The sequence below is a fragment of the Bombina bombina genome, chromosome 2 (assembly GCF_027579735.1).
Source record: "Bombina bombina isolate aBomBom1 chromosome 2, aBomBom1.pri, whole genome shotgun sequence".
NCBI classification, from domain to species: domain Eukaryota; kingdom Metazoa; phylum Chordata; class Amphibia; order Anura; family Bombinatoridae; genus Bombina; species Bombina bombina.
Window position 1 is genome coordinate 996,093,806 of NC_069500.1, and position 16,314 is coordinate 996,110,119.

The following is a 16,314-nucleotide window of genomic DNA, read 5'->3' on the forward strand; positions in this document are numbered from 1 at the left end:
AAATATGGCTAATTGTCCCAATTTCACCGCATTCTCTCCAGCAATGATCTGACGTAGAGGGGTATATAGACTTTAATCGCGTTGGTGTTAGATATCATCTTAAGAGCAATTTATAGTTCGTTTCAAGTATAGATGTGGAAAACGAGAATTTTTTTTGTGGATAAAAATATTTTGTGCCATTACTGTGAGGTTATATTAATATTAAGCTCACTATTCCAAGAGATTGTGTAAGTGGGGAAATACCTAGATGTGATCTCAGATAAAATTTTATATGAGAATCCTAGTGTGCCTTTTTTAAGGATATCTGTGGAACATAAGGTTTCAAATGGCATCAAGGGCCTGGCGAAAGAGTCTTTGTTCGGATGAGTAGATAGGTAGGTGCGAATCTGAAAATATGGGTGCTTATTTCCCCATATGAATTGGTTTACCTGTGATTGTAGAGATAATATATATGACTTTGGTAGGGATAGTGGGGCTGCTTGGAATATATAATGAATTTTTGGTAGAATAGTCATTTTGGTGGCAGCGATTCTACCTAACCTGACTAAGGTTTAGACTGTCCCTTTAGTATCCCTTTTAATGATTCTGTCTATATGTCTCCTAAAAATGAGTAGCCTCTACCTCTTCTCTGTTCCATTGTTTGGATTATTTGAATTAGGTCATTTGAATATTAATGGACTCCATTTATCAAGTCATGGAGACAACTTAGAGCTTCTGAGGTTGTCATCCAAGATGATTTATAATTGGTTGCATGAGAGCAAGGGGTGAGGCTGCATAAATATTTGCTTGTGCAATGTTACATGCTGCCACCAAAATTCTGTTGTTTGACCCAAAAGTGGACTGACAAGATCCCTTGCTGGGAACCTTTAGTAGGAAGGTGTCAAACCAAAGAAAAACCCTCAAAATGTGCTGCCCTTCCTTAATCTATAGCCTTAGGCATAGGCCTAGGTACCCTAGGCCAGAATACACCCCTGCACAGAATGTAATAGCTGCTGCTGTATTCGAGTGTGATGTATGAATCAGGACTATTGTTGGTGCAGCCCTTGTAACTGGTTGCATATGATCTAGTCATAATTCCCTACCAAATGTACTTAATATTAAAAAAAAGTGATGTATTGCCAAATGAACTTTTTCTTCTTTCCCCTTCAGGGAACAGTACAGGTTGCTAGCCTGGAGCTCATATAGTTACACAGCAGTGAAGGATTGATGATGAGAGTATTAAGGAAGCTAATACTTTTGACAAGTAAATTGGACTCCATCCTTTAGTGACTGGCTGGATCACTGTCTGCAAATGTGAATGACCTATTTGACTGCTTCAAGGTTTTTGCTATTTCTTTTCTCAGCAACAAAAGAAAGAAATGAAAGAAGTGATTTCTGCCAGGAAATAAAATTACTAATCAATAGTAAAGAGCAATTCACACAGACGCGTTATAGCAAATATAAGTGAACTTTGTACTTAAATAAACATACTCTTTAGACCTTTACATTCATTAAATCTTGTATGTGTATATCTATGTGCATGTGTGTGTGCCTGTATGCATGCTATGTGTGTGCTTGTGTGTATATAAGTGCCTGTGTGCTGTATGTGGGACGGTGTGTGTGTGCGTTTAAGTCTATGCTGTATGTGGTTACTTCTATGTATGACGTGCTGTCAGTTTATGTTTGTGTGTGTGTATGCTTGTATGAGTGTGGTATATGTGTGTGTTGGTATATGCTTATATGTGTATGCTGTATGCGGGGACTTGTTCATACAAATGTGCTGTGACTGTGTGTATGTGTATGCTTGTATATGTGTACTATATGTGGGTGAGTGTGTGTGCTGTATGTGGGTGTGTGTGTGTTTAAGTGTATGCTGTATGTGGTTACTTGTATGTATGCGTGTGCTGTCAGTTTATGTTTGTGTGTGTGTGTGTGTGTGTGTATATATACTTGTATGAGTCTGCTATATGTTTGTGTGTGTGTATGCTTATATGTGTATGCTGCATGTATGTAATATATGTGGGTGAGTGTGTGTGCTGTAACTGTGTTGGCTGTTGTATGAATGTGATTGTATGTGTGTGCTGTATGTGTGTTTGTGTGTGTATATGTGTGTGCTGTGTGTGTTTGTGCATGCTTGTGTGGGTATATGTGTATGCTGTGTACGTATGTGTTGTACGTGTATGCTTGTACGTGTATACTGTTTATGGGTACATGATTACATAATTGTGTGCTTGTATATGTGTACTATATGTGTACTATATGTGGGCGAGTGTGTGTGCTTTATGTGTGTTTAAGTGTGTGTATATGTGTGATGTGTGTATGTACATGCTTGTATATCTGTGCTATGAGGGTTTGTGCATGCTTGTGTGTGTGTGTGCATATGTGTGCTATGTGTGTATGTGCATGCTTGTATGTGTGTGCTATGTGTGTATGTGCATGCTTGTATGTGTGTGCTATGTGTGTATGTACATGTGTGTATATGTGTGCTATGCGGGTTTGTGCATGCTTGTGTGTGTGTGTGCATATGTGTGCTATGTGTGTATGTGCATGCTTGTATGTGTGTGCTATGTGTGTATGTGCATGCTTGTATGTGTGTGCTATGTGTGTATGTACATGCGTGTATATGTGTGCTATGTGTTTGTGCATGCTTGTGTGTGTGCATGTGTGTGCTATGTGTGTATGTGCATGTTTGTATGTGTGTGCTATGTGTGTATGTGCATGCTTGTATGTGTGTGCTATGTGTGTATGTACATGCGTGTATATGTGTGCTATGTGTTTGTGCATGCTTGTATGTGTGTGCTTTATGTGGGTGTGAATGTATATGTGAGTTGTGAGGGTATTTGTGGGTTTGTATGAGTATGTAAAACAGACATATAGACAGACAAAAACACACATGTAGAGACAAACACACTTTTAGTTAATAAAACAAGAATGCTTATATGCTGTGTACAAATGATTGCAAAATTACATATTTGTAAGACCCATTAATATTACTACTATCATTTATTTTTAAAGTGCTGCCAAATTCTGTAGCACTGAGTACAGGAGAATGAGTGTGCAAAACAGATTAAACTAAGCAAATACAATATAAAGGTTGGCTCTGCTCCAATTAGCGCTTAACATCTCGTCACTGTCTTTAAAGGACACTAAACACCTACTAATTACAAGACATTACTGTTGTCTTACTATAAAATAACATAGCAGTCAAGTTGTTTGCTGCAATTTTTTTTGAATTACCAAACTCCACCCACCACCTCATTTGGATGAGCCGACTTGATCTTGAGTCTGCACCTGACAAGGTTAGTCATGTTTATATTGTTAGTATAAAGTGTACTGGTTTGCAGATTTTATCTGCTAAAGCCAGTTAGGGAAATATATGTAGCAAGGTTAGCCTTGATACGTCTGCAACATGTTTTTTCAGTACTGAGAATTTGAAAAACCTACATTTTTAGAGCTCACATAAAAAGTGGGACAAAATAAATAAATTATATTAAAACGTTGCTTTACTATTTATAACTAAACATTTTATACTAAATATCACTTCTGTACCGTTCCTTTAATATTAACTTCTATGTTGTATATTAAATGTCTTGGTTCAAAAATATATATCTATTAATATAACTCATATATACACATATAAATCTGTATTGGAAAAAGTTGTATATTTGACATATAGGCTTAGACCCCTGCGTTATATCAGCAATATATATTTCATTAAGAGTATTTCTTACAGATTTAGAATACTTTTCATAGAGTCTGAAAAAACATATGTTTTCCCCAAGATGATACAATAATAGTCCATAAGAGAATTCATACCAGCAAAGCAGATCCAGTCACATTGTCATCAGATGTGGCATCTGAACTTAAACACTGAATGGATTCTAAACAATTCAATCTGCTCTCAGATATGTACCTGGGCTACTCATTAAAGCATTCTTAAACTAGCATTATGCGGCTGATAGATACGTTGAAAGAATTCAATTTCATTTTGATTGCTTTTAAAGACCTTTAACAAATACATCTTTCTGTGGAAATAGAGCCACCTGGCTTCCTTATGTGTTCATTGATTTGCAACCTGCAAATGCTCTGTAATGTAAAACACAGAGAATGGATTAAAAATGTAAATCACTGTGTCTAGGTCATTTTTTCCCCTTAAGGATGTATTCAATTCTTTTCTATTTTCCTGCTTGACAATAGGTTATCAGGCTATAAAAGCCCTAATGCCCATTTGCAACGATTGACTGTACATCAGCATTACCACCACAAATCCACGCATTTCACATCAAGCATTAAATAGGATGAATATTGATCTTCTAAAGAGGATTTATTTATTTCTAGCTCTATCCAAAGATCAACTGCGAGCAGCTTTTGGAGGATCTGTTCAGCTCTCACAGCACAAAGCTACTGCACACATGACACCGGACTTGACATTTTAGTTCTGGCCGAAAACCAAACAGTAAATTTAGTGCAATAATCCTAGATAAATGAGGTGATCACTAGGAAAGCTGAGATAGTTAAGTGGGCTATCACTGAAGTCCAAGGATGATATGGGACTGTTGCACAACAGAATATTCGCAACATGTCAATACAGACCAAACTATGGTCATAAAACACCATTATTAGAATGATTCTGTCAGAGTTAAGATACAGTATGTACCATTGGCTTACTTTATTATAAATGGAACACTATACATAATGTATCTGTACTGAATCTGCTATGATCATTATCTTAATCTTGGCTGGCATGAAAAAGAAATAATTACTGGAATGTTACTTTTTCTTTTGTTCTTTCTTCTTTAGCTCGTCCCATAACCATTTTTTAAAAAAAGTATGTATTAATTAGTTAAATAAATAAGTAAATAAAAAGCAGTAACTTTAACCAGTGATGGACACTAATTACTTTGATTTTTAAAACATTGCAAACATTTAAAGAAACTGTTATAATTATGTGCAGGTTGTTTGTCCTTCAATGTTTAAATCTGCGGAAATTATTAAAGTCAATAGTGGAAGTTTTACTTTGTTAAAAAGTTAAGCTTTTCTGACAATACTAAAAATGTTTCAGTCAGCTATTCCTAATTATCAGGGAGAAATTAAAAATGTGGAAGGTGGTAAAATTAATTTCCTCTTGTACAACCCTTTCTATACAATAATATTCAATCAAATAAATTGACCAATATGAACTAGGATGGTTTATAAGATAAGTTACAGTGATAGGATTGGATTAAGAAATACATTATATTTATTAGAACCCCTTTTTTAGGAATTGTTTCCTTGATTGATTTTAGTGATCATTAAAGAGTGGATTTGCAGGAAGTATAGAACGCCTACAAGAGTAGATCATAATGACAATTTGACTCCTTGGGAAGAGAGTCGTGAAACCTAAAGCACATTGCCTGTTGATATGAAGACACATGAATATGCTTCTCTATTTGAATATCCGGTTTTATCCCAATTTGTTTTTTAAAGGCAATAAATATGAACACATTAAGATATCGACAGATCCATAAATAACAAATTATCCATTGTGTTTTTAGGGTAAACAGAGTTGCCAACTTGTAGAGTGGAGGGCGGAGGCTAATTATGCACAAGCCATACAATGGCACAGATAAGTATCCATGGAGCCCATAGGTACCTTAATGAGTAACAGTAATTAGTATTAATCTGTGGTAGCTTTCCATATTTAAAGTGAAAGAATCAGATTGAATTAGCCCAATACACTTAGCATATTATAATAGTGCAGTGTTTTCTCTGCTAATTTATTCTACTTGTCATGAAATCTAAAAACTAAAAGGTTTCTTTTGAGGATACAGAAAAAGTTATAAATATTTTTTTTTTTGTAACAGTTGTACATGATGGAGATTTTAATTAAACTCTTGTTTTACTACTGTAGGATTGTTCTCTGTATACATAAAATACAAATTGCCCCTTGTATTTTGTGAAAGTTAGAAGCACGTGCTTCTTGCAGATACTTTTTTTTACAGGGAGAGTTTAGACCTTTTGTACTGACCATGCACTTTGGTCTTGATGCCATTAAATTCTGTTTGCTCTCTCTCTCTGCATTCTTTCCTTGTCTTCTAATATTATAGATGAAGGTATCTTAAGATCTCCAAATTCTGTAATACTATTCATTTCCTAATTGTAGGTTGACTTATCTTTATAGATTATATATAATACCTCTACTTAGTAAATAAGGATAACAATTACCCCTTGTTACCACTGCTGGGTCTCTTCACCGGGTGTAATTTTATTCTGTAGCTTGGAAGGTACGTGTGTGATCAATTCCATTACAGTTACTATTAGATTTTATAGACTGACATTTAAACCCTAAGGGCTAGATTACAAGTGTCAGGCTAAATTATTTTACTTGCGTGCAAACACAGCTCAAAGTAAACTTTTAACGCAAGAGGGTTAGTGAACGTATTACAAGTTAAAAGTAAATTGTTTACGTAGGAGTAAAACCTGATGTGCGCTAACTTCAGGACTTTGGATATCATAACCGTGTTAACGTCTTATCCTCATAGACTTCAATAGAGCAAGCTTTAAAAAACCCAACAACCCTTAATTAACACATATCACTCTCACAATATCACGACAACGCGTTAGACCTACTGTGCTAAACCCGAAGGTAGTTGTTAATATTTAACATTCCAACTAAGTGCTTTTCCGGAGGACTGGAAGTAACCAGATGTCAGTGTTCTGTCTGCTTAAGGCAAGCATTGTATGACATAAACACGGAACCTCCACATAGCACTTATAGCAAACCACTACCCTGCCCTGCACTCCATACCTCGGTAGCAGAGACTCTGTGTATTTATATATACATTTGTTAATTAGAATGAACTTTCATATCTTGGATGTTCTTGGTACAATGTGTATATATACATGAACTTACCAAGTTATATTCAGTGTATGAGTTTGATATTTAACTTTCCAATGTTCTTCACATAGAAGAAAATGTTCTTTTTATTATATATATAGCGAATTGAGGGAGGCACTCATGGGTCTTTCAAAAAGTGATTATAATCCTTGTTACGTTTTAGGGACACACTCCCATTCTCCGAAATGTCACAAGGATTAAAATAAATAAATATGTATCTATACCTATATATCTATATGAATATATAGGTATACAGTAGATATATATATATATATATATATATATATATATATATACACAAATATATAAAAATGTGTATTTTAAAATACAAAGAACCTTTTCTGCTAAGTGAAGAACATTGGAAAGTTAAATATCAAACTCATACACTGAATATAACTTGGTAAGTTCATGTATATATACACATTGTACCAAGAACATCCAAGATATGAAAGTTCATTCTAATTAACAAATGTATATATAAATACACAGAGTCTCTGCTACCGAGGTATGGAGTGCAGGGCAGGGTAGTGGTTTGCTATAAGTGCTATGTGGAGGTTCCGTGTTTATGTCATACAATGCTTGCCTTAAGCAGACAGAACACTGACATCTGGTTACTTCCAGTCCTCCGGAAAAGCACTTAGTTGAATCGCACCTCTCGGTTCCTTGTGCTGTATAAACTCTGGTCTGTAGCGGTTGGTGGATAGGGGGCGTCTTCTCCTTTCAGCCAATCGGTATCCTCCTGGATTCTCCAGCACTGACAGCAGATCCAGCCCTCCGGTCAAAACCGATCCATTGCTATCCGTCCACAGAGGGTCCAACACCTGTCACTGACTGTCTTCAACTCCAGACAGACCTCCATCCATATATGTAGCTATGGCAGGCTCTGTCAAAAGATGTTTGACAATACTGCAGGGGGGAATGTGTGCTCCAAAACAGCTGGCAATAAAACAATTTGAAGAAGAAAGAGAGAGGATATACATATATAAACACATAGATACACACATACACACATATATACAGTATATGTTTGTATCTATCTATCTATCTATCTATCTATCTATCTATCTATCTATCTATCTATCTCTATATATGTGTGTGTGTATGTTTATTTATGTGTTCATATATATATATATATATATATATATATATATATATATATATATATGTATATATATATATATATATATATATATATATATATATATATATATATATATACATGCATATATATCAAATTTGCTTTGTTCTCTTCAGAAACAAAGCATACATTATACCCTCAGAGTGAAAAAGAAACCTGACAAAAGTAAGATGCACATGTATGTGTTATTAAATTCCATACCCATTACAATAGAGAGATGATGTTTTCACAACAAAAAGTGCCAAAAGTCCTGTATCAGGCAGGTATACATGGCAATCTATCCAAAAAGTGTGCAAAGTGACTATTACAACAAGTTCCTGTATTTCTGCAATCAAAAATAAAACAAATGAAACCATAACATAATGGTCTAAACCAAAATAACCAAGATAGGGCTAGATTACAATTGGAGCACTATTTATCGCTTCTGCTCGTGCATTGACTGCGCTAGAAGTAAGCTTTTTGCGGGTCGGGTAGCGCACGTATTACAAGTTGAAAGTACAATGTTTTTGCTTGAGCGCTAACTAGAAGCTAAACGTAGGTAGACTCAAACTTATTTCTAACCTGTTGAAGGACGCTTCTTATCTCAGTGTATTTCAAAAGTTTTTCACAGTTAGACAGTGCTAGTTCATGTGTGTCATATAGATAACATTGTGCTCACTCCCGTGATTGGCTAAAATGCAAGTCTGTCAAAAGAACTGAGATAAGGGGGTCTGAAGAGGCTTAGATACAAGGTAATCACAGAGGTAAAACGTATATTAATATAACAGTTTGGTTATACAAAACTGGGAAATGGCTAATAAAGGGATTATCTATCTTTGAAACAATAAAAAATGTCAAGTTGACTGTCCCTTTAATTGCCAGCAAGTGCAATGTCCCACACACACAAGCCTATACTTCTTTCTTATCTTGCTCCTTCATATTTATGGTATATTTTTTCTGAGTTTAATGTTCCTCTAATAAAGATAAATAAATATTCTACAGCCTAGAAATATCAGTACCAATGTTTTTCTCCAAAATTAACATCTATTAAACAAAATCACTTAAAACAAGTTAAAGTGAAACAATATACAGAAACAATATTGTTTCTACATTTTTTAATTCCTTCAGTAAATTTCACCTTACAGTTATTTAAAACTTTTAGTTAAAGGGACTGTAAAGAGTAAACACCTTGTAATTATAAGACATGTCGGCTGTGTTGCTATAGAATAACATATCAGTCAAGTCTAAACATTTTTATAACAAATTAACATCCTTTTTACTTCAATTATTTTTCAATAGCCAAACTTTATGCACCATTTGCCTTATTTGGAGGAGCCAATCAGGGCTTTAGTCCACAGACAACTAAGGGTAGACACTTTCATAATTATTAGTATAAAATGCAGTGGTTATCTGATAAAGCCAATTAGGATCTGATATGTAGCAGAGCTAGCCTTGATAAGTCACCAGGGTGAATTTCAAGATCTGAGAATTACAAATTGCTCAATTTTCAAAGCTAAATTACATAAAATTGGGCTAAATAAATAATGAAACAATATTGCAATTTTTTGTATTAAGCATAACTAAAACATTTCAATGTGTAAACTGTCCCTTTAAAGAGCCATTATAGTAAAAAATGACATGCTCTAATCTGTTAGAGCATGTCATTTTAAGACCATTGACCCTAGACTTGACCCCGCGAGGGGGTTAAAGACGCAGTGTAAATACCAATCGAGACTCGCAGAGCACTGCTGGTCCTGAGTGGAAAACAGCGCTGGTCCAAACAGCAGCACTAGTTCCACATGTGAATTCTGCGAGTAGAACTGCTGATTGAATCAGCAGCATTTTCCACCCTGAATCATTAGTGCATTGAGAGTCTTGAACGGTCTTTCTATTATGTGTTTAACCCTTTTGCTGGGATTAAACATATAAAAGTCTAGGGTTGATAGTCTTAAAATGACATGCTCTAGTCTATTAAAACTTTTTTTTTAATTGTTTTTTTACTTAAATGTCCCTTTAATATCAGTTCTATTACATGTTCTTTTTATTGACATCCTTGCATTTTGTTTTTATGTTCTTCTAAAAATATAAAACAGCCATTGTGGCTAAACTTTACAGCTTATTTACACACATTGCTGTACCAAATAAATAAAAGTTCATACTGCAGCCAGCGTAAATAAGACTGTGTTTTGATTATATGAACCGGACATTGCTCCCTGCAAACAGCACTTAGCCTGATTAATTTTCTCTTTACAGTCTAGGATTGCTTTGTTTATCAGGGAAAATTAATGCAGATAAGACAAGATTGCTATTGAATGTGGAGCAAAATGAGAAATTTTGCTTTACGTGATACTTCAGGAAATTATGCTCTGGTAAATGTTCATGTAACTTCAGATATGGTTATGCAGAGCTAGTTTTATAAAGGATCTGTTATGACATTTCAGGATATGTGACCTTGAGATGATAGCGATGATTATACTAATATGGCTGAAGAAATGATAAAAAGCACATTAATACTTAAGTAAAAAGCAAGGTGGATGTTTAATTAAACATTGGAAAAAATTCGAAGCTGCAATCCAATTTTAATCTTGCATCAAATAAGCAATTTTTAAATAAGAAAAACCTGTTATATACATCCGTTTTTAAAAGATACTCAATAAAAGTTAATTAAATATTATACAACTATTACACAAACTGGGTACTTGTGCGATTGAATATAAGTAAAAAAAAAAGAAAATTTGGCTTTAATCCTAGTGTTACAGATAGTTTGTACTAAATAAATATGATTCAGATACCTATATTCACTAAGTATGGATGTGGCCTATTCAATGAAAAAATAATCCTTCCTACATGCATTTTGTTTTATGAATAATGTTTATTAGCACGTAAATACGTTTTGTATGCTTTACTGAATAATCTCTGTTGAGTAAATCAAATTTGGATAATATAAAAGTGTCACCTCATAGTGAATTTGTAACACTTTTGTGGTAGTGGCAAAAACTATGCTTTAATATAAATTGGCAATCGCATTGCTTAACATCCTAATGCCAACAGCAGGTGCCATTTGTTCCTGAGATGCATTCGTAACTTAATACCTTTACTGTGCATTTTTAATAAGAAGCACCTACACAAAAAAATGTAGTAAAAATAAGCTATAATATGCCCTATCTATCATGGTAAAAATATAATATATTATTGAAATAGCCCACCACCAGACTTTAATTTATAATATTTGTTTATATATATATATATATAAATAAAGACCCTGATTGGCAAATGCTAATATCATTAATTTTAATATTGGTGTGGGGAGCTGAATTATTAAATAAATGTAAACAAACAAAAAAAATTATAACATTTTTCATACATTTCACATTAATCTCATTGTGGAAATGGTAATATTGATATCCTATGTCATGTTCTCTGTTTTTATTTTATTTTTCATCTCTCTCTGCATATTTGTTTTATTTTTTAGTTAAACAGTGAGAAACAAAAATGAGATAACGCAGAATCTATATTTGGTAAAACAGAGATCTAATGTTGCAAAAAAATCTATACTTATATGTATTATTAACCTGTTAAATAAGTATATGTGTTTCAAGGACAATAAAGCATCATATTCATTGCCCACAGTTAAAGCAATTCTACAGTCATGTTTCATTTATTGCAATTGAAGGCCATAACAGAATAGCCTTGCCCTTAATACAAATATAAGACTGGATTAATCATGTCCTGTCTTTATTATTTGCTACAGGACCAGTCAATACCAGCAACCTTTTTAAAAAAACAAATGTGTACAAGATCAAAATCGTGGTACAATTTTTTAATTCTGCTGGTTGCAAATGGCATTTTTTTCTATTTTCTATTTTACTTTTTTCTATTTGTTACCATGAGATTCACAATTATTTTTTTGCAATTCATTCCAAACTGCTAGTATGCTGTTATCTGTTTTTTAATTGTTTGTCTAAAAAGCTGTTGTAGAAGAACATAACTACCAAATGCTACCTTCAAGAGGTTGAACAGATGAAGGGAAGATATTCATTGAATCCCTTTAATTAAGGATATAATGTTTGAAAAACATTAAACTCATTTGTAATTTTATTATATATTTTTAAATAATTAACAAATACATTTAAAATAATAATCTGGACTCTCAGGGATTTTCAATAAACAAGTCAAAAGTGTATTTGATGTTTCAGGGAAAGCAATCCCTTCTTCAGAAACAAACCATATATTATACCCACAGAGTGAAAAAAACGCCCAGTGACAAAAGTGAGATGCACATGAATGTGCTTTTAAATTCCCATTACCCTGGAGACTTGATGCTTCAACAGCAAAAAGTGCCAAAAGTCCTGTATCAGGCCGGTTTCAATGGCAAAAATAGAAAATAGAAAAAAAGCTGAGTATAGGAACATTTGCACAAAAATGTAAAGAAACACGGAGTAAAACACTATCCTACTTTGACGTGTTTTGGCTTGCGCCGTCCTTAAAAGCATGGTCAATCATAACACAGCTGCATCTTTATAAAGGTGAAAAAAGCTTCTGATTGGTTCACATTACCCTCTTGGATTTTTTAACTCTTAAGAGCCATGCACCTTATACTTTAATAGAAAAACTTAATTTCTTTCCATACCTCAACAAAAGCACTAAGTAAATTCTATATTCATTGTGAACTTAAAAAAAAAGATTTACATGGTAACCTATCCAAAAAGTGTGCAAAGTGACTATTTTTTTACTCCTGCATTTTTGCAATCGAAACATATATATATATATATATATATATATATATATATATATATATATATATACACCTCATAAATAATAGAAATTAAAATCATAATATAATGTACCAAACCAAAATGACCAAGATACTAAAGATATTAGGTAATTAAATTATTATACTATATAGTTTAATAAAATAAGGGCCAGATTACAAGTGGAGCATTATTTAATGCTCCCGCTGAGCGTTAACTCCGCTAGAAGTAAGCTTTTTGCGTGCATTATGTAGCGCTCTTATTACAAGTAGAAAGTAAACAGTTTTCGCTGGTGCGCGAAACCCGACATGCATAAAAAAGCCAATCTTAGAATACTGCGTGATAACCTATTCCTCATAGAAGTCAATCCAGAGTTTCTCTATCAATTTATCTCTTTATTTTCGCATGTATCTTTTCAAGCTTATTTTTTCCAGCTCTCGGGTGGTTATCGTGTATTAACAGTGGGCTAGAACTACTATTTCGAAATTTACACGCATATGAACACACACGCACATAAATGCACACAGATGCCACTTTTAATACACAGTAGTTTATTGTATGTTTCTTTAGTTGTTGCTGAAAACAGTATGTTGTTGGTATTCTTGTTCTCAAAATTTACCTAAAAATATTATCATATTGCTATGTTAGATTAAATGACCAGTAAATGCAGTAGATTTGCATAGTCAACAAATGCATTATAAAAAGACAATGCAATAGCACTTAGTCTGAAATGCAAATGAGTAGTAGATTTTATTCTGACACATTTCAAAGTTTTGTCTATTTCCATTCCTACTGTATCATGTGACAGCCATCAGCCAATCCCAAATGCATTTATGTATATTCTGTGGATTCTTGCACATGCTCAGTAGGAGCCAGTGACTCAAAAAGTGTAAATATAAAAAGACTGTGCACATTTTGTTAATTGAAGTAAATCGGAAAGTTGTTTAAAATTGCTGCTCTATTTGAATCATGAAAGTTTAATTTTTACTTGAGTGTCCCTTTTAAGCTTTTCTAAAAATAAGTCATACAACAATGTCAACTAAAGGGAAATAAAAGTAACATTTTAAAAGCAGAGTAATGCATTGAAAATCAATAAAAACTCTTTTTTTTTCAATACATGTTTAAATATTCTTGTTTTAAGCAACAGATCACATGCTCAGCATTTGTATTCATTTCTATTAAACTTTTATGCCTCTTTAATACAAGCAAATTGATATTAAATTTGTCTCAACTTATTTCAATTTTGGAAACAAAAATGCATAAATGTTAAAAAAAAAAATCCATATTAACTGGTATTAATTGAACTTATATTGATTGCTGTTAGAGTGAGCACAATGCAATTTATCTTCTATGTAAGACAACATAATTATAATTTATAATATTAAAAAGTGTAACAGCTTCTGTTCTATATATTTTACCAATTAAACTTTCATATAAAAATACACACTTTTTAGTATTAGCATACACTATGATACATATGTAACCAGAGACTTTTTCTGTGTGTTAATGATATGTCTGTCATATTTTTGGAACACAATGCAATTTGGCTTCATCTTTAATAAAACTAATAAGTTGCACGATTACTTAAAAGTATGGGATGGCATGTCTTGCAGGAAAAAAAGGTTAACCAAGTCATTCCGAAGATTTGCCAAGTTATGGCAATTCAGGCCAATGGCTATGTCAGTGTGAAAGGGGCACCAAACACTTTAGCAGTAGCTGTATTGACTGTAAATGTAACTTCAGTAAACCTGATTCTCATATACATGGCATAACAGTTAATAAATCACAGGAATATCAGATGGAGGAGAGCCAGCAGTGCCTAGCTAGTAAGAAGAGATTTATAGACAGACAGACTCTGGATTTGGCTCTTTAATGGACTCATGCTGTGAAAAAGGGTTTTCGCAATGGAGCATCTTTACTGATCGGAAATACTTACATCATTTTGCAATAAGCTGCCTAGTGTGGCTAATTTGCAACCAGTAGGTGGCACAATTTTGTATAAATATTACAGGACACCAGTCAATTTATTTTTCTTCTTTTGAAAAGACTGGAATTTTGCAATTGTACACAGACATATAATTCATGTTTTTTAAATGTAAAATTAAACACTAGAATAGATTGACATGCAAAATAAATAATCTTTATTAGTAAAAAAAATGTATTGTTGTGTAAGATTCTTGAATGTTGTTTCTTTTACTGCCTCTGCTGTGGCCAAATAGGGAGAGATATTCTAAGGAAGCTCCTGTACATTAGGGTGACCAGATCTAAGAAAAAAAAAGGTGCACTTCATCAACGACACGCAACACACTCAAAACTATTAGACAAGGTTTTGGTTGTAACATTTCAAAACAATTATTTTAAATTATATAATGAGCGAAAATATTAGCTGCCACTGTTATCACTGTTATTAACTACCAACTTCACAAGCAAAACTCCTGCAAACATAAAGATAACAATACATACCAGACCTAATCATCTGGAATTCCTACCAGTCGAAAATGGTGATTTTGCTTAGGCAGAAGACTCCATCTTTTTATGGCCCTTTTAATTTTATAGTATGAAAGGTATTTCTTCTACCTCTCAGACACCCTAAAACAGACACTACAAATTTTTAGGGTTAAATTGAAAGAAAAGCAGGCATTTTAACTATTTCATAGGGAATAAAACTTTCAGTATTATGTCCCTTTAACTTAAACAGTACTGGCAAGCATGGTGACCTCTAATTCTGTTATCTTAGTGTTGGGGCTACAGATTTGAAGAGTTCTATTTTTTTGCAGTTTACACGTGATCAAATGACATGGCTCAGGGGCAGGGATTGCAGAGTATTCACTAGTCCTGAATTTTGTGGTCCTGCTTTTGGAGATCTGTCCCTCAGTACATCTCCACCAATATCCCTTTAATTTCTCTGTCCCAGTTTAAAAAAATAAAAGCCTGCCCACTTAAACCCCCATAAAAGACCAGTCTCACCCATTATCTGTTATTTTAGGAGGGAATATTGTTTTGTTGATTGTTTTTATTCTATATATTGTACCATTTCTTTAAGTGTCAAATTCGATGTACACCTATCAGATTGCAGCTTTGTCTTTAAATATGTTTGGGTAGGGATTAGAAGACACAGGCCTATGAGTAAGGCGATGTGAAGCCAAAACGCGTTAGGCCTTGCTTTCTACCCTTCATGTTTCTTTTTAACCTGTTTTGGCAAGGCGTTTAATAAAATATGGACTTTTACCTCTGTGCCTGCTTTCTTTGGTGATTGCTCACCCATAATCTGCCCAGCATCGGCTATCCTGCCTTGCTCCACCTGGATAACATCTACACCCTGGATGAGAGTGCCTGGGTGATTCTTGGTTGGGTTTGGACAACTGTGGGCATTTCATTTAAAGAATTTTGTAGTTAAAGACTGTGTCAGATCTCCCAAATGAGGGTGATCGTGAAGATTGGGGCAGGATTTGTAGCTTTAACTAAAAATATGGAGTTTTTTTTGTTTTGTTTTATTACAATATACAGTACATTTTATTTTTCAAATTACAAAAATATAGTGACAGCAAAAAATGCATCAAATGACCTGGTGAATTTGTTAGGAACCATAC